At 41.0% G+C, this 18,542-nt stretch overlaps 1 long non-coding RNA gene across 5 annotated transcripts; it reads left to right on the forward strand.

Annotated features, from left to right (window-relative positions):
* The first annotated feature begins 1,311 nt into the window (after window positions 1-1,311).
* Window positions 1,312-9,629, forward strand: LOC136475489 (uncharacterized). Of its 5 annotated transcripts, none has more exons than XR_010763196.1 (7): window positions 1,312-1,696; window positions 3,004-3,099; window positions 4,044-4,128; window positions 5,873-5,951; window positions 6,038-6,159; window positions 7,198-8,957; window positions 9,059-9,629. It is a non-coding gene; the product is annotated as an uncharacterized lncRNA (long non-coding RNA). The 5 variants fall into 5 exon arrangements; XR_010763194.1 differs by having other exon boundaries at window positions 1,312-3,099; window positions 7,198-7,267; window positions 8,866-8,957; window positions 9,059-9,624; XR_010763193.1 differs by having other exon boundaries at window positions 1,312-3,099.
* The last annotated feature ends 8,913 nt before the right edge of the window (window positions 9,630-18,542 follow it).

Below are 18,542 nucleotides of genomic sequence, written 5' to 3' on the forward strand. Positions count from 1 at the left end.
AATGATATATCGACTGCCAAAATCTAAATAGTTTGGCGAGAAGCGCGTACTCCCTGTGTCCTAATTAAAAACAATGCATTTTGACTTCTAAATTTATACTGAAATATAATGTATTTTATGTTGTGTTCATGCACAAATTTAGCAAAGTTTGTATTTGACGATAAACTTCTTAATTAGGTTTAATCCATAGGTATACGTGATATTTGAGTATTCACTTAAGTTATCTTAATTTTTTTTTAGAATGCATTGTATTACATGACGAAGGAAGTACATCACTAATTCATAGAAATAGTCATGAGCAAGTCCAAGGCAGCAGAGCAGTCTCTCTCCGGGGCCGTAAGGCTGACTTTAACAGGAGACCTATAAGGAGATCCAAACTCAAAATGGGTCTCCAACATAATACATATAGCATTCATAGTACCTATATAGAAGACCTATTTTATGTGTCAAGAGAGGTATAACCTAATTCTGAGTATCCTCTCTTCTATAGACCCATTTGCAGAAATGATTTTTTTTTGAATTTTGTTGTTGGAGAAGAATGAAAATAGGTATTAAGTCCTATAACTGTAGCGCTATCCAAACGTAAAATGAGTCTTGTATTTTGGGTATCGATCGTTGGAGACAGTCTAATGGTATGGGCTGAGGCCTCTCACAGTAGTATGGGCCATTGGCTCCTCCTAATGGCCTACACAGTCGCTTTACTCTCTAGCTCGCATCTCAATGTCAGTGTTAGTGCAGCATCATCGTCGACGACGAAGGCAAAAATAGAAATATGAGATAAAAATGCATCGTTGTACATCGTTGTCTTGTTGGGCTGTTATTTGTAAAGATTGTGATCCTAGGTAGAATCGTCTTTTAATTTGCAAATAGTAATCTCAGGACAGGATCACATACGTAGGTAGGATGATATAGGCCCTATTCGCTGCTCTGAAACTTGGCTGAAAAACACTGTTCTGGCTGAATTGTTGTGAGAGAAAAATACTGTTCCGACTAAAAAAAGAAGCTGAACAAGCAATTTTTAAGACAAGCGAACGGGCCATAGTCACAAACACTTTGATTAGCATAGTAAAATTTACTATAATAGCGCGATTAATGAGGGTTCAAACGAATCTTTGTTTGGTATTTTATTATTTGAATTTTGCTATATTTCTGTTGACAGATTTTGTGGCTTTTTATCTGTCGAAATCTGGACCGCTGATGTTGTTTCAAGATCCGTGCAGCCTTTTGGGCGTACACCAGCGCTAACGGGTCTGCAAACTAGCATCCGAAACCCGCAAACCCTTTTCATCTCCCACCGAGCGTTCAGTTTCTTTCCCCAATCCTCTCCGCATCGTCAGCTGCATGCGTGGTGGCGCAGGCGGTGTCCTCGCCGCCGCTTCGCTTTTGCGCCGCGCGCAGGCGGTGGGTGCATGGGGCGGAGGTTGTCGGCGGCAGTTCCGTTGAGGTGTGGCGAGTTGTGGGTGGGGGCTCTTTCCTTGCGCGCCGCTTCCCACTGTGCCATGGCGCCGCGCGCAGGCGGTGGGTGGGGCGGAGCTTCGGCGGCGGCAGTCGCAGCGAGCTGTGGTGAGCTGTGCCGTGGTGGGCGGTGATTGGAGCGGGGAATCCTAGAGCGCTGCTTCTCCCGTGCCGACGGCCGCAGTGGAGCCCCCGCACGAACCAAGACATTGCGGGGAGTGTCTTTGTGCGGTCATTTTTTGTTAAGTGTATTTTGTTCTTCACATGGTTGTTCGTCGATTTTGCTTTTGTTTGAGGTGCTACTTTCTGTGCGCGCTGATGGTCACGGTCGTCAGGTGGATGTGCAGTAGATCTAGCTCGAGATGTTCTAGTTTGTTTTTGTTTTTCGGTAGCTGGCGAGGAAGTCTGTGATGACCTCGGGTTTGGGCGATTTGGTTGCTTGCTTGTTCTGAGGAATTTTTCTTCTCTGGAGCTCCAATTGGTTGTAGTGGGAATCTGGGATTTGATTTGCTTGGTCTGAAAAATTTGGGTTTTCCGGAGCTCTATTTTGACGTATTGTGCTGTAGCTCTCATACGAGCTGTTGGGTTGCTTGGCAACGGTTTGGGATTATGTTTCTAACATTTGAGCTTCTGGCGATGTCCAAGTTGCGGTGGGATCTGAGCAGGCCAGCGGAAATAGCTTAGTAGTTCAAATTGGAGCAAACAAATCATTGGGTGTGGTGTGTAACGATGTTTCATTAGTTAATTGGGAACTTGCTTGTCGCTCTGGTTGTTCCATTCGTTACTAGGACTTTTCTAACTTCTACATTTCTTCTCTTTTGCTCGCTTTCATGGTATGCATATGCGTTTTCAATTCAAGTGTTGGCTCGATGCACTTTGTTTTATTAGGCAACAACTGGCAACCCTTTTCAGCGAGATAGCCAACAACAACAACAACAACAACAACAACAATAACAAAAACAAAGCCTTTAAGTCCCAAACAAGTTGGGGTAGGCTAGAGTTGAAACCCAGCTTCAGCGAGATAGCCAGATAGGTTAAATTTAGTTTACTGTGCATTGAAATTGGAAGGGACCTTTTTCAGCGAGGTAGGATTGATCAACTGTAGGCTGTACCTTCAATTGCTTGTATATTCTGTTGAGGCAGGGCGAGCTTTGGATCCCATTATTATCGAGATGGAAGCTATCAAGCTGGATAGTTGGTTATTTGGTTGTCAATGTATCTGGGATGGCTAGTTCTAGCTAGTTGTGGATTGTGTTTTAGGCTGCCTTTACCTTCTGAATTCGTAGATGTTCTGTTCCTATTAGCTTGGTTGGGAGATGTGGTGAATCATTTAGCATTCCTGTATATGAAAAGTATGAATTGAGAATTGGATCTTATAATGGTGAATGTGTCCCTACTGAATTATAACTAGATGTTTTTTTTTCATGTTAACTCTTCTGTTCATCAGTGAACAATTTATCCTCTATTGTTTTTTTTCTGTTTTATTTGTATGATTTTTCATCCAGTTATATTTTCTGTTGACACTTTTTTTGCATGAATTGTTTCTAGGGGGCTCTAACAGCTCAGTTAGACTTTTCTGGGTAGGTAGATGATCTGAATGCAACTGAGGGACACCCAAGCCCGATATATACGAATGATTAAAGGGTAAGTTTCTATCTATGCAAAAGAATACCTTTTGCTTAGGCCAACACTTATATATTACTAGCACTAAGTTTACATTCTAGTATGCACTGTAAATTTTTGTACTTGCTGATGTAATTTTAGTATATCATGTTAATGTGGCATATGTATCTAGGATCTGCAATCCTTTGAAAATATAATTTGGATAATATGTTTCTTCTATGAACATTGTGGCATATATGTCTCTAAAAATGTCTCTGTGATCTGCAATTGAATATGTTTTTTCAGGTACAGTTATGTTTTCCTAAAAAAACATCAGAGTATACATATTTTTCCTCTTGGGCCTATCAGTTTTTTTTTTGTATTGCCGCACTTATTTTTGCTTATTTATTTCTCATTGAACAATTTCTCCTCCATTGTTTGCACGTCCTTAAGATCTACTCCTCTTTGTTGTCTCTTTCTATTTATTCCTTCTACTTTCTTAGGACATTGCTTCTCATACTGGGTCACTGTCTACTTTCTTCACGTCTCATTCTAGTGATATTGTCTATGTGGTCTCATTCTTGTGATATTGTCTATGTGAAAAATATTCAACTACTTGCATGTACATTTTTCTTTCTGGGCAATATGCTTCTTCAGCACAAGTATGTCGAATCAGTTGTTATTGGTATGCTGATTAAGTATATTTTTCTTGCTCAGTACATATGAAGTTATATGGTATTATTATTAATAGCATATTTTATGGGACTTGAGATGATTGGACATGTTTATCTACTTAAAGGTTTTGCTTCATCTCTATGCAGCTAATAGTTCTGATGTTTTAGGAGTACAGAATTGTTCCTAAATAATCAAGAGTGACTATTCTGCTCCCTAAATTGCTTGGACCTGCAAATTCATCCTGTAGTCATTTAATTTAGAAATTTACCAAGGGGCTGCCATTGACACTTTTTTGAATGAATTGTTTCAAGGGGGCTACCACCTGAGTAGACTTTGTAGTTACGGACATACTGTGAATGCAACTGAGGATGCCATTCCCGATACATACGCTGCAAGGCTAAGTTTCTTTCTATACAAAAGAATTCATTTTGCTTATGTTGACAATTATATATCACTACAAATAGTGTTACATCCTAGGATGGAATGTAAATTTTTCTGACTGCAGATGTAATATTAGTATAATGTCAGTGTAAACTTTGCATTCTAAGTCTTGTGCTCTTTGCTACTGAATAGGATATGAATGTGTAGTGTTTCAATATGTTTCTAGGATCTGAATTCCGTAAAAAATAAGACAGCGGGTGTGATGTTTCAGCAGCTAAAAAATCACTCGATTGCTACTTTTTTTTCTTATGCCCATTGAAGGGTGTGTGTGTGTGTGGGTGGGTGTGTGGGTGTGTCTGTGGGTTTGTGTGGGTGTGTGTGTCTGTATTCTTTATAATTTTTTCCTTTTTTTTCTTTTTCTTTTTCTTTTTTTCTGGTTATAGCAGATCTGCATTTCTGCTGTTTTAGGTTTTTTTTTTCTGCTTTTGTAGTTGCTGCTGTTTTTTTTTTTTTGTGTTTGCGTGGTTTTTTTAGCTGTAGTTCTTTTTTGTCCTTTGCCTTCTGAGTGTGTGTGTGTGTGGGTGCATGTGTGTTCTTTTTGTGTGCCTCTCTCTCTCCTTCTGTTTGTGTGTGTGTGTGTGTCTGTGCGTGTCGTTTTTTTGTGTGTGTTTTTGTTTTTTTTACCTTTTTATTTTCATTTTCCTTTTTTCTTTTGGCATTAGTTGTATTTTTCAGATTTAAGTTATGTTTATCTCTCTCTGTCTTTCTCTGTATGACAGCTGCTGATGCCTACTGCTACTACTGATTAAGTTTTTTGGCCCTGCTATTTGTCTTTTGCTGTCTGTGGGTGTAGGTGTTATTGTTTACTGGGTCTGTGTGTGTGTGTGGGGGGGGGGGGGGGGGGGGGGGGGGGGGGGGGGGGGTGTGTTGCAGTTGCAGTTAGTTGAATTGAATTTTTTAGCTGTTATTTCTGAGTTCTTTGCTAGATATGATGAGGTTGTGTGTGTGGTTGTTGGGTTTTTTTTTACTAGGAGTCGCATGGAGAGATATCTGATTTGGATGGTACATGATGTTTTGCTGTATCTTTATAGTATGTATGTAGAAGATTAAAGGATATGAATTTGTGATCCATGGATTTTTTTTTACCCCCTACTGCACATATATCTTTGGTACCTGATTTCTCGTCATGATGATTTTGCAGGTACCTCAGTTGCAGTTAGTTGAGTTGAATTTTTTAGCTGTTAGTTTCTGAGTTCTTTGCTAGATATGATGAGGTTTGTGTGTGTGGTTGTGGGTTTTTTTTTTACTAGGAGTCGCATGGAGAGATATCTGATTTGGATGGTACATGATGTTGTGCTGTATCTTTATAGTATGTATGTAGAAGATTGAAGGATATGAATTTGTGATCCATGGATTTTTTTACCCCCTACTGCACATATATCTTTTGGTACCTGATTTCTCGTCATGATGATTTTACAAGTACCTCAGTTGCAGTTAGTTGAGTTGAATTTTTTAGCTGTTATTTTTTCTGAATTCTTTTCTAGATACGATGAGGTTGTGTGTGTGGTTGTGGGTTTTTTTTTTACTAGGAGTCGCACGGAGAGATATCTGATTTGGATGGTACATGATGTTGTGCTGTATCTTTATAGTATGTATGTAGAAGATTGAAGGATATGAATTTGTGATCCATGGATTTTTTTTACCCCCTACTGCACATATATCTTTTGGTACCTGATTTCTCGTCATGATGATTTTGCAGGTACCTTGCTGAGTTCAAGTCAGGTGCAGAGAGGAAGGATGCTGCGGAGAGCACCATGAATGCCTACAAAGCTGCTTAGGTCTGATCTTTGCGTACATGTTGATAGGATGACTGTGCACATATCTTGTTAATTGTGATTCATTGTTGTTGGTTTTTGGTTTGTAGGATAGTGCTCTTGCTGATCTGGCTCCAACCCACCCCATGAGGCTTGGGCCGGCGCTCAATTTCTCAGTGTTCTACTATGAGATCCTGAACCCCCTGATCATTCTTGCAACCTTGCAAAACAGGTTTGCTTTCTTCTCTTTTCATCTCCCTTAGTGATTTATTTTTATTTGGAGAGATGATGTGTCATAGATTGTATAGCGGGACAACGGGCGGAGTGCATAGACAGCTTCTGTCTCCATCTGCTTATGTAGTATTTTGGTTTGTTCAATAAAAGATGGTGCAAGGGAAATAGTTCACTTGTAGGTGATGATATATGATGCCATGGATTCATAAATTTTAGTAACTCAGTTTTAAATTAGGATTGCAAGCAAGACTTTGATTGATGGCCATCACCTCTAGTATGCATCTTACATGTTGCTGGCCCTCTATAGGGTAATTACTGGTTTGTGGTGAACTGTAGAACCTAGATTGAACTACTTTGCATCCATGAACATATTTTCTAGCACTCTCTCTGGGGGCTTTACTGTTTGTGTGCTTGTAATGCAGGTTTATATTCTGCATGCTTCTTGTATTCGCTGAAACACTATTTTCTTGCTATTAGGTGTGTCAGATTCAATTAATGGATCTAATTACTCTGATCCTAACAAATGCTTCTTTTTTACTTCCTAGGCTGTTGTTTCTTTTAACTCCAATTTGTCATGTCTTGCTGCATATTTCATGTTGAATATTGACAAGATACAACCTAATGATTATAAGTCAACTAGAGAATTCGCAATTTCCTTTCTATGATGGCTAGACTGTCCAACTGCAGGACAGTTTTCATACAGTACTTCAGATGACAGATGCATTCCTAGGCAACGAAGTACGCTTGATGTTGTCATCGATTTAAGCATCCTTCAGTTAATATTTGATGGAGTTGACTTGAATTAATTTTAATATTTGCTGTAAGTTTTGTGTGTGTCTCTCTCTTTGTCTGTCTGTCTTTGTGTGTTTGTGTGGCTTTGTTTTTATATGGGCGTCTGTGTGTATGTGTGTGGGTGGTGATTGTGTGTCCGGGTGTGTGTGTATGCCAACCTTTTTTGGGGTTCAAATGTAGCAACAATAACTATTTCTGCCTTTTTTATTTTTGTAACAATGTAATTTGTGGATGCCATTTCCAGGGTCGTCCAAAAGGTGTCACCCCAAAGGAAGACAATAACACCAGGAGACGGTTTGCAATATATTCTATAGGTGCTGATGCTGGAGCTGGTGCTGCTACAGCCCGGCAGTAGCTCTGCTTTCTCCCTTTTAGTGTTGGTGTAACCTGCGCGTTCTCTGTGTTCCAGCAAGTGGGCATGACAGTCTGGTGGTACCCGCAGCCACCTTCTGATCCTTTGCACCAGCTGATGAAATGAACGAGTCTGATCATTTTTAGATGTGCTAATGCTAACGGGTTTTGGATCTGTCTATTTTTCTACCCGTGTTGTGGAAATCTGACAGTTTTTAATATTGCAAATCTGTCAGTTGTTTTGGTGACGTGTCAGCTGTTCATTTGTCAAAAATTTGACAGATTTTGGGTTGAACAATCTGTCAACAGTTATCTAGATGAATTTTGCTATATTTCTGTCTGACTGATTTTGTTGATTTGGATCTGTCAGATTTTTGGGCCGTTCATTGTGTTTCAAGATTCGTGTGGTGGTTCGGGCGTAAACCTACGCTAGCGGATTCTAAAACTGGCGCATACGAAACCCACAAACCCGTTCTATTTCCTTTTTCTTTTGGCATTAGTTGTGTTTTTTCGGTGTGTATTTCTGTGTCTATGTGTGTGTGTCTCTGTGTGTGTGTGCGTTTTTTTTGGTGTGGGTGTGTGTCTGTGTTTGTGGGTGCAGTGTCTTTGACAGTTGCTGGTTTGTGTGTGTGGTATTTTTTTTTTTCTTTTGAGGGCCCCAAAGCTATTTGTTTTCTTCTGGGTTGTATTTTAGTTGCTGCTTTTGATTGAGCTGCTACTGATCAGTAGTAGCAGCAAATGCAGCGCTGCTAGTGTGTGTCTTTGTTTGTGTGTGTCTCTCTTTCTGTGTGTTTGTGTCTTTTTTATTTTATTTTATGCATAGTGAAATGCAGATGTATCATGCACTGTGTGGTCTACAATGTGCCAATACCACTTGATCGGTAGTTTTAGTGTCATAAGTGTGTACAATGCAAGAGAGGTAACAAATTGCTAATTCTGTTTTTTTTTTCCATTCACAAGGGTGGGTTGGGGGTGTTATTAGAAGAACAAGTATAGGGGTCTGTTCATCCTAGATAGCATGTGTGATATCATAGCAGTTTGTTATTGTGGCTAATCTCAACTGAGTTTGTTCAACTGGATAAAACTTTTAGGCAAAGCATAGATTAAAGTTTTAACATCTTCTGCTGGTTAGGCTTACACAATTGCCATACTACACAAATAATAACTGCAGTGCTGAGCTGCTGGCTGACCGCTGAATCTCTGAAAGATGCTTGGATTTAGTTGAGACCAGCATCAGATATGCTGCTGCTGCAAGGTCTATGCTATTTTCTGATTGACCACTGTAAAGAACAGATGCTCAACCACTTCGAAATATTCTTGTTCTGTCTGGGTTCTGATGCAAATTTTCAATGAATCTTGGTAGAATCATCGAGCGGTAAAATACCACCTTTTTAGTGTTTTGGCTGTATTAAAAAGATCATGTTAAATGTTCGAATTGTGACGAAAAATTCTAGCTTGCAAAATCTTGTGTGAAGTTGTAAAAGCATATTCGCTGGTTTAGATATTACAGTCTATTCTTCCAACTCATTGATCTGTGACGTCAGAATTTCATCTTGGACAGAGATTGGGCTTGGCCTGACAGGCTTTGGAATACTCTTCTCCTTTCTAGGAATTGTTTTCTTCTTTGACAAGGGGCTCATTGCAATGGGCAATGTAAGTGAACTTCCATTTTGTAATTTGCTTTTGAACCTTTTGATGATCTAAGTTAACTCACTATGCGTATGGTTCACCTTTTTCTCTTGATGCCATTTCAGATTCTTTTCCTGTCAGGTTTGGGTTTGACAATTTGGTCTGAAATCAACTATGCAGTTCTTCACCAAGCCAAAGAATTACAAGGTTTTGCATCCACTGTATTTGATAGTGAGCACAGCGCAGTGAGCAGCAGCAGCAAAAGCAGTGAGCACAGTGCAGTGAGCAGCAGCAGCAAAAGCAGCAACTCAGCTGTATTTGTTAACGGGTTGTGGATCTTCGTTGGATATTGTCTTGTGTAATAAAAATCTGACAGATTTTTTCTTCTAGCATCTGTCAGTTTTCCATGGCTGATGTGTCAGCTTTTCATTTGTCTAAAACTTGACAGATTTTTGGTGTAAAAATCTGTCAACAGATATGTACTGACTGATAGAAACGGAAGAGTATTTATTGCATCAGCATTAAAAGTGTCTGCGTTCGATTGATTGCGTCAGCATTTCTTCGCAGGATCTCCGCCGGAGATGGGTGGCGCTCCGCCGGGGCGCTCATTAGAATTCAACGCCCAGGACTCAGAATAGTGTGTGTGTATATATGTATGTATGTATGTATATGTATATGTTAAACCTAGGATACATGATGTGATCTTTATTATTTCAGTTTGTTAATGCTCTCTCCATCCTAATAAAATAAAAACCTCGATCACCTCCCAAGAAGTCAAATAGTTCTAATTAAATTTAACCAAATATTTACAAAAAATATCAACATTTATGAAACATGATAAATATCACTAGATTAATAACGAAATATAATTTTACAATAAACAACCTATTTATAGATATAAATGCCAATATTTTGTTTTGTACAAATCTAATTAAGAATAGAATCGATTAGCTCCTCAGGAAATAAGACTTGTACTTTTTTTTGACAGAGGGAATACTGTATATGTTCATCGGAACACAAGGGTCATTCGTTGTGGCGACCGGCGGCGAGCTCTAACACAAATATAGCAAACAAAAAGTTCCTGATGAAACGAGGCACATACACATTCGTACCTAGCTATGACCGTGCACTAAATTAAGAAGCTTTAATTTTTTAGCATAACCTTTATTATTGCACCGTCAGGAATGACGACGTGGCGCTCTCGATCGTGTATATATATACAAAGACGTGTCGTCGTAAAGGTATCTGAGTATCTACTAGTCACACCGAGCTAATCTAGTGACGACGACACTCATCGTGGTAGTGGGTCAGCCAAGATGAGCGTGCCGATCCCCGGGAAGTCGTCGTGGCCGGAGTTGGTGGGCGTGCTGGCGACGCCGGCGGCAACGACGATCGCCCACGAGAGGCCGGACGTGTCCGTTGAGGTGCTCCCGCCGGGGTCGCCGGTCATCCCGGACTTCAACCCCACGCGCGTCCGCGTCTTCATCGACAACAATAGCATTGTCAACCAGGTCCCCGTCATCGGCTAGCTTAGCTAGCTAGCTAGCGCCGCCGCCGGCCGGCCGCTGCCGGTTTTGTTTGGAGTCGTCATATGTGTGTCGTCGTCGTCGTCGTCTGCTGCTGCTGCTCGTCAGTCATCACATGATGACGAGGTCGACCTGTGTGTGTGGAGTGTAATGGAATAAATATCCCGGTGCTGTTGCCTGTTGCATGTTCTCGCTTTCGGCTGGGACATGCATGTGTACGTGTGATTGCCGGCAAGTCATCAACTACTGTGCCTACGTGTGGGAATTGAAGAATGAACTACCGTTGTTTTGTTACCATTAGGTATTAAATCTCCAGCTATATATACTACTAAAAAAGGATATATAATCACCGTCGGAACTTTCGCCGCCGGAGATGTGAGAACGGCGGGGATATATTTAACTGTCGGTTCATAGGCTGATGGGACGTAGAAGCGTGACTTACCGACGATGGATGAAAGATATTTCACTGCTGGTTCGATGTATGATCTGGCGGTGAAAACTGTACCGGTCTTCGCCGCCATATCATACGCTAAACCGGTGGTGTAAATATTTAGCAGTGCCGGTTAGTTGCCTAATGCGCGACCCACTTATAAATTGGTGCTGATAAGAAATTTCATCGCCTGTTTGAAGATGGAAGGCCGCCATGCCCATTAGAGCCGGCGGTGAAAATCGCCGGTTATACATTTGTTTTGGGTAGAATCATATGCTTAGTGATGGAATGTCCGATCTTCTGTTAGGTGGAGGTAACTCTTGATTTTGTGGAAACTTCATACTCAAGATGTGGCTTCCTATCAAAAAGATTTGAACATCACAATCGCATCACCGCATCTCTTCTGGCTATCAACCATACATTGCCTGGTTGGCCTCATCATGAAGGCTAATCACTGCCTGTGAATCACAAGAAAAAACAAGAAAGACACAACTCAATTCGTAGAAAACGATTAAGCTCACAAGTCGACATTTCGCAAACCTACATATAGTGAAACTGTTTGATGACAGATTAATCTAATCAAAATATACAGTATTAGGGGTGGATTAGGACCATGGGATGTGTCAATGATGGACTCCGACGCGTTAAATGACCCTACCACTCAAAAGAAGGTGACGCAACACCCTGATAGATTCTGTACATCCACTTGTTTCAACGATTGCCATTGACTCATAAGGATTTGTCATGGAACTAGTTCTATTGTAAAACTTATATCCCTGGCTTTCCATGCATATGTAGAATGTAAAAAATGGAGCTTGTATGCAATTTGGTGTTGGTTTTAGTATGGATTGCTCATGTAGTATGAGGTGGACCGAAACTTGATATGGATTGGGCCTCTAACTTGGTTTTGACACCCATGCTGATCTTGTTTGCCTCCATGCCTCTCTCGAGGTGCTTCTAGATCCTATCTGAAGTTCTTAAGAATTATAGCATCATTAGGTACGTAGCAACTTATTCTCACAACCATGAAAAGATTTACTTAGTAACAAGCTTCACTTGAAGATTTAGTTGCCGTGCTTGAGTTCTAGTAATTGGCCTTTGTATGGCTACTTGAGGAGGGTCGTGTGCATCTCAAGGAATGATATTCTTATAACTTAGTTTGCAATCTTGGGCTGGATGGTCAAAATGTGAACTTTGCAACAATGTGCGTTGGTAATGTTTTTAGCAACACGAAGAATAGCAATTCAACTGGATGGTTTGTTTGGCTAAGGTTGGATAGTGTTGCATGAATTGGTGGACATTTGTGGTTGTTGTGTGATGGCGGTTGGTGGACGGGTATGAATTACAACATCGTGCTTGTGTGGCTGCCAACAATTGTTGGCATCAGTTATGCCAACTTACTTATATTGCAAACATACGGTAATGTTGGAGTCTTTTCCTTAAGACTTTAAGAGTATTTTAAGATTTATATCGAATTCAAGGAACAAAAAAAAAAAAAAAACAGATTTCTATATGGACAACCTTTTTTTTTTTTTTTTCTATATGGACAAAATCCGAAGCCAGACACAACTCCGGGCTTCGCTTACTGACTGTGTCCGTGTTAGGCCTACGGGCACAAACTTTTGTTGGCATAAGGTCCTGGCTTTTATTAAATAATAAATCCACTACGCGTAGTCACGTACTATACAGCGACGAGACAAGCTACTCGTTCTGTTGCTCCAAGACAGCTAGTACTCGCCAAGCATGCATATGCGAACACGTACCAAAATCGTATTATCACTTTCGCACGTATCAGATCGAGAATTGGATGCATGGCTTGTATGCACACATACACTGAGGATTGCCGCGCCATTGATACCCAAATTTGGCTCGAGTCATATTTTTATATATAGCCAAATTTGATGCTAAAATAAGTTTAGTCGATTAATACTTAGCAGATTAATATTTATTTAATTAGCAGTAGTGATGAGGTCGTTAATTGGATTTTGTTTAAAGGCTAAACATACAAGAGCAATGTTTCGGTATATGCATGCCAGAGCAATGTCTCGGTATATGCCAGGCTTGTCTGGTCTCCTTTCAGCTGTTTGTCTGGCTTACCCAGAGTTGAAACATTGGAATTTACAGCATATCCAATGTTTTGAAATTGATGGTTGGATTCGACATAAGGATAATTGTACTCTGGTTTCGGTGTTCAGCAAAGCTGTGCTCAAATGGCTTCATTCGAGGAAAGCCTCTAGAGAAGAACACGGTGAAAGGAGAATCTGGATAGAATATTGTATCGTTTTTGTTTCAGGTTTTTTCATGTGTATTTTGAAGACATATTTTGCCGAGGTTTAATATAATTCCTTCTTCCCTTTGAGAAAAATATGCTTCTGCTTCTGCTTTTAGTTCTAGTATATATATAAACACCAAATAATGCACTTTTTTTCGAAGAAAAATATGCATACTATTACTGCTATACAGCCGGCCGGTACGTAAGTGTTAGGCTTTACCCGCGGTATATATAGTGACGACAAGCCACTCGCTCGGTTGCTAGGCAGTACTCGTCAAGCACGCATGACAACACCAAAGCACGTATCATCATCCCGTGAGTACGTACGTGTCACATGCGTCATGCATTTCAGAACAGTGTTGAGCCATCGATTTCCCATATACACAGACAGATACACGTCGCCGTGCACGTGTTGACACAAAATGTGACGTACTATGCCTCACACACAGCAAGCCGAAAAGCGTGGCTTCAATTGGGTTCCCGGGTGTTTCGTGATCCGGAAGCGTGCCAATCAGTTTGACCTGAAAACTAACAAGGGATAAAACAATTAAATGTCAAACCGGAACATGTCGGGTAATACCGGACACTTCCACATGTACGGCCCTGAAGCCACTTACAACGACATACGGCTATAGAGAGCTGTCTGCCAACAAATTCATAAACCATTCAGCTAATCGTAAGGTAAATGCACGTAAAAACCTAATTGCCGAATGCATGTGCATGGGAAGACACGTTTGAACAAGTGAAATTAATTATGAGTTAATGCATAACCAAGCTCGGCAATCCAACCGAATTGGGATCCATGAAGAAGGAACGTACAAATAAAAGCGATTAAACTAAACTAAAACCTGCATCTGCCGCACGATACCTAGTTTCGTTAAAGCTTAAACGTGATTAACATGCATGAACCCGCAACATGTGACAATCTAGATTAAGACAATTCGGCCACTATGAGCATGTTATCTATTTTGCAAGGGTAATATAAGAATAGACAATGATCGTTGAAGCACGAGTAAAACCACAAGAGAAAGAAGTCCGAACAATATCAATCTAGGTTGGGCAGAAGTGTGTTACAAATATATAAGAGGTTTAAAACATGCAACACTGGATAACTTAATGAATCTATTTAGATTTGCCATATCTAATATAGAGCCGATAACTATCTCGCCTTCACTAAGCATATGAGTAAACGCCTGCCGCACGGTATCTACTCATAAACGAAGCATAAGCAAAGACTTCTTGATTGTCAAGCAAAGATCCGCCGTACGACCATTGAAAACAAACAAGACTGCTTGCACCATGTCTAAATCCACCGCATGATACTAAACATGATAACAAGGTTGTCGGAACTTACGGAGGTCGACGGATCGATGATTCCTCTCGAAAAACTCGACGACACGACAAGAGGACTCGAAAGTTGGCACGGGGCCGGTTGTATTGATTTGGTTGTGAACACTTCTTACAATGGTCGAGGGTCAACATTTATACCCTAGACAAAATGTGAGTCCTAAAGGACTACGATTTACAAAGGAACTTCTAAACAAACTTGGAAACTTACGATTCCTTACCCTAAACTTATAGATTCCTTTATTAATACAACTCTCATCTTTCCGATCGGTCTTGCCTGCCATCTTCTGTTTTCCCGAATGGAGTTACCGCCTTCCAGAATAACCGACCGCACAAGCATTTAGCCGACCGCTTGCATTGTTTGCCGAACACCCTTCTTCCCGCATGTGGGTCTACCTGTCATCTTCCAGAATTGACCAAAATCCAGTGTTAACACATGCCCCCTCAATTTCGGGATAAAAGTTGTTTTATTCTGAAATTGACCACAAGCTCTTTCATCCTCCTAGGTCATCACCGTTCAAAACCGCAGCCGCTGCCCAAAAATTCAAGCTTTCAGCGCAACCTCGGACCTCCTTCCAATCTTCAATGGCGACCCAGGACGAAATTCCAGAGGTAAACTTCATTTATATTCGGCAACTTTCATCTCATCCTTCCGCTCCTCTTTTGATTTACTCCCCTCTGATTTCAATCATCTTCTAAAGGAGTACAAGAGCCAGATTTTGATCCCTTATGCTGCCAACCCCGACTCCTATTTCCTCGGCCCAATGGGAAATCCTGACCCTTCTGAAATCATTGAGAAGGAAACCCAAAGAATTCCTTTCAAGTCTGGGATTACCTCACCAAACCGATGGCCAAACACATTCAAGAATTGGCCATTTCCCCCAATCACCGGATGGCGTAACTGGTACAGGAGAATGTTGGAGAAGAGCAGCAGCCACTGGGAAAGTCAGGACATCAGTCATTGTCTGGAGTTATCTTTAGCAGAGACACCCAGGAATGATTCCCTTCTGATAGCAGCTTCTCACTTTTGGTCTGACGCCACCAATGCCTTTATCTTTGGTCATGGTATTATGACCATCACTCTGGCCGATGTATTCATGATGACTGGTTTGAATGTGTCATTGCCAGTATATCCTTATAAGTACAAGAGCAAGAGTAATCAAAGAGCCGTCAGTTCTAGATGTGGATGGATCAAACATATCCAGAACTATATGAATGCATCTGGCACCGTTTCTGACAAAGAGTTGAAAGCCTTCATGAATATGTGGCTATGCAGATTCATCTTCTGTGGAAAATCCAATGAACCAACCCTGAATCACATGGTAATGGCTGAAGACTTAGCTGCAGGCACCCAGATCCCATTAGGCAAATATCTTTTAGGGTCTGCTTATCATATGATGCATCAGATCACCCTTCAGATGCGCCACGGTGGAGAAATTTCTTGTGTAAATGGTCCCTGATGGCTAATTCAAATGTGGCTCCAACTATATATGCATCAGATAACCCCTGTGAGCCTCTTCAACCTAAGTTTCCCCCTCAGTTAACTATGCTGAAGGCAGCACAGCAAAGGTTAAGGCTTGTCAGACTTATGGGGAAGCAGCAGCATCTATAAGCATTGATATAGACATTGGTCATCTCTTCAAGCTATTTTTCAAAGGATTCCGCAATGTGCTCTGGTTTCCTTACAGAGAGAATGAAGATCTGACTTTGCCCTGCAAGTTTAGCTATGAAATTGGTTGTTCAGGCCAAGAATCCACAGAGATTTTCAACTCCTTTATCAAACCTTGCACTTTGCCAGCCGAATTTCATCATGGGAGATTAGTACAATCCACCTATGAATTCTATTATCCAAACATGGTGGCCAGACAATTAGGATGCGGCCAACTGCCTCCAAAATTCCTCTTCTCAACAATCATAAAATCAAGGGAAGTACTAACAGAAGGAATGGAAGCCAAGAAGGTCTTTGAATTAGGATGGGAATTACCAATATACGAACCATCTCCATTTGGGCTAATAGATGCTGCTCACCCTCTCTTTGTCTCTTGGTGGCAAGAATGGCATGCTCATATCTTCAATATATCAGTTCATTCTTTATGCAAAAACTTGCAACCCGATTTGCTTCTGACAGTGAGGTAATTTCACTATACCCATCATTTCTTGTTCTTGAATCCATTTCTTATTTTAACATCTGGTCATGCACAGGATCTTGAGTTTACTCCCCCTGCCAAAGCAATTCAGTACTATCCGGCTGGCCCTAAACCTGCTCTGGGGTTTGATGCTCCAAACTTAAAGGAATTCATGAAAACTTCTGCAACTTTGGATTCAGCACCTCTAAAGGCACTCATGAGAACTCCTGCTACTTTAACTGCTGCATCTTCCAGAGGAAAAAGCAAAAGGAAAACACCTGAAAGTTTCCTCTTACCCAAGAAACCAAGGACCAAGAAAGCCAGATCATCCCTTAAGGCATGAACCTTTTGTTTTCTTATCAGTTCAACCATCTTATTTAGCAGTAAGCCTGACTACCTCTACACTCACTTCTTCCATTGCAGCCACAAGTCGAAATTCCCATACTGGGTAATACCTCAGCGCCTGCAGAACCAACCCCTGAAGTTTCTACTGAAGATGAAGAAATCCATGACAGCGAAACTTCAGAGACCCATGAAGCTGAAGGTTCAAAGGCTCATAAACCTGATGAGACTATAGGTAACACTGTTCAACCAATTCTCCTCTCCTTTCTCTTTAACAACATCTATCTCTTATGCTCATTATCATTTACTTTACTGAGAATAGATGAGATCTTAGATGAACTGGCAAGGGAAACTTCTCCTGATCAATCTCTAGACCCATCTATTCTGAACCTTCAATCAAGTCCTCCAGCAAGCAGGGTATAACCCATCCTGATGACCAATCAGCCCAACAGGTAATGCCTTGTCTCATACTATATTTTAGCAAAACTACCCAATAGGCTAACACCTTCTTTCTTCCTCTTTGTCTAGAAGAACATCACTAAACCGACCACCAGTTACTCCTTCTCTATTGAGGACTACATTATTGAGAAAGGTGAAGAGATCACTTCTCATCAAACTTTATCACTGGAGAATCAGGCTCGACTAAAAGAAGTGATTTATTCTGCTGAATAAGGATACCATTAGTCTGGTTCAGGATGCAGACCAGATAAAAGACCTCCTTGAACTCATTGATCAAGATATCCCTTCTGCTCTCAAGGCTCCCCTAGAATCTGCAGCCCATCTTGATGATCACTTTGCTATGGTGAGAAGGGCAACCAAGAACATATCTTCGAGGGCCGCTCTGCAGAAGGATAGATCTTTGAAAAAGCTGGAGATTAAAGATCTTCACTCTCATATCCAGACTACGAGAAATTCCTTGGCAACCTTGGAGCCTGAACTGAAATCCATGGAGGATGAAAAAATTAGACTAGAAGCTCACTAGCCGAACTGAATGCCAAAATTCAGTCTCATAGGGCCCATATAGCCAATCTGCCGAAGAACATAGAAGCAACTTCACTAAAGATAGCTTCGACCATCAAAGAAGACCAACAGATCAAAAATAAGTTATCCAGCATCCAGAGTTCCGAAGATGAAGATCAAAAGTGCTAGATAATGTTAGCCGAATCAGGACCGAGGCCATAGAAGCAATCAATCATCTTCTGAACCAGTAGACATTAGGCTTGTAATAAACTTTAAGTGTGATACCCTTTTTTCCTTGATTAAACAACTTTATGTTCACCTTATTTTCATTCGTTCGGAAAAAAGCAATCGGCCATTTTCCCTTAAATTACTTGATTAGAATGTAGCCGATTGTCTCCATTCTTCCGATAACCGAACGAATCCAATCCCAAATACTGTGAGGGTATAGCCGAACAATGTTGGCTCCAATAAATCATGGAGATATTCAAGCGACGTTCGACTTAACTCAGGCCTGGCCCAGTCCAGTAACGGCCCAGCCGAAAGGGAACAAACCTACTCCGCCGTTCGGGATTCTCGCCCCACAACCCCGTGGAATTCGCCACGATC

Source organism: Miscanthus floridulus, chromosome 8, assembly GCF_019320115.1.
Source record: "Miscanthus floridulus cultivar M001 chromosome 8, ASM1932011v1, whole genome shotgun sequence".
Classification (NCBI taxonomy): domain Eukaryota; kingdom Viridiplantae; phylum Streptophyta; class Magnoliopsida; order Poales; family Poaceae; genus Miscanthus; species Miscanthus floridulus.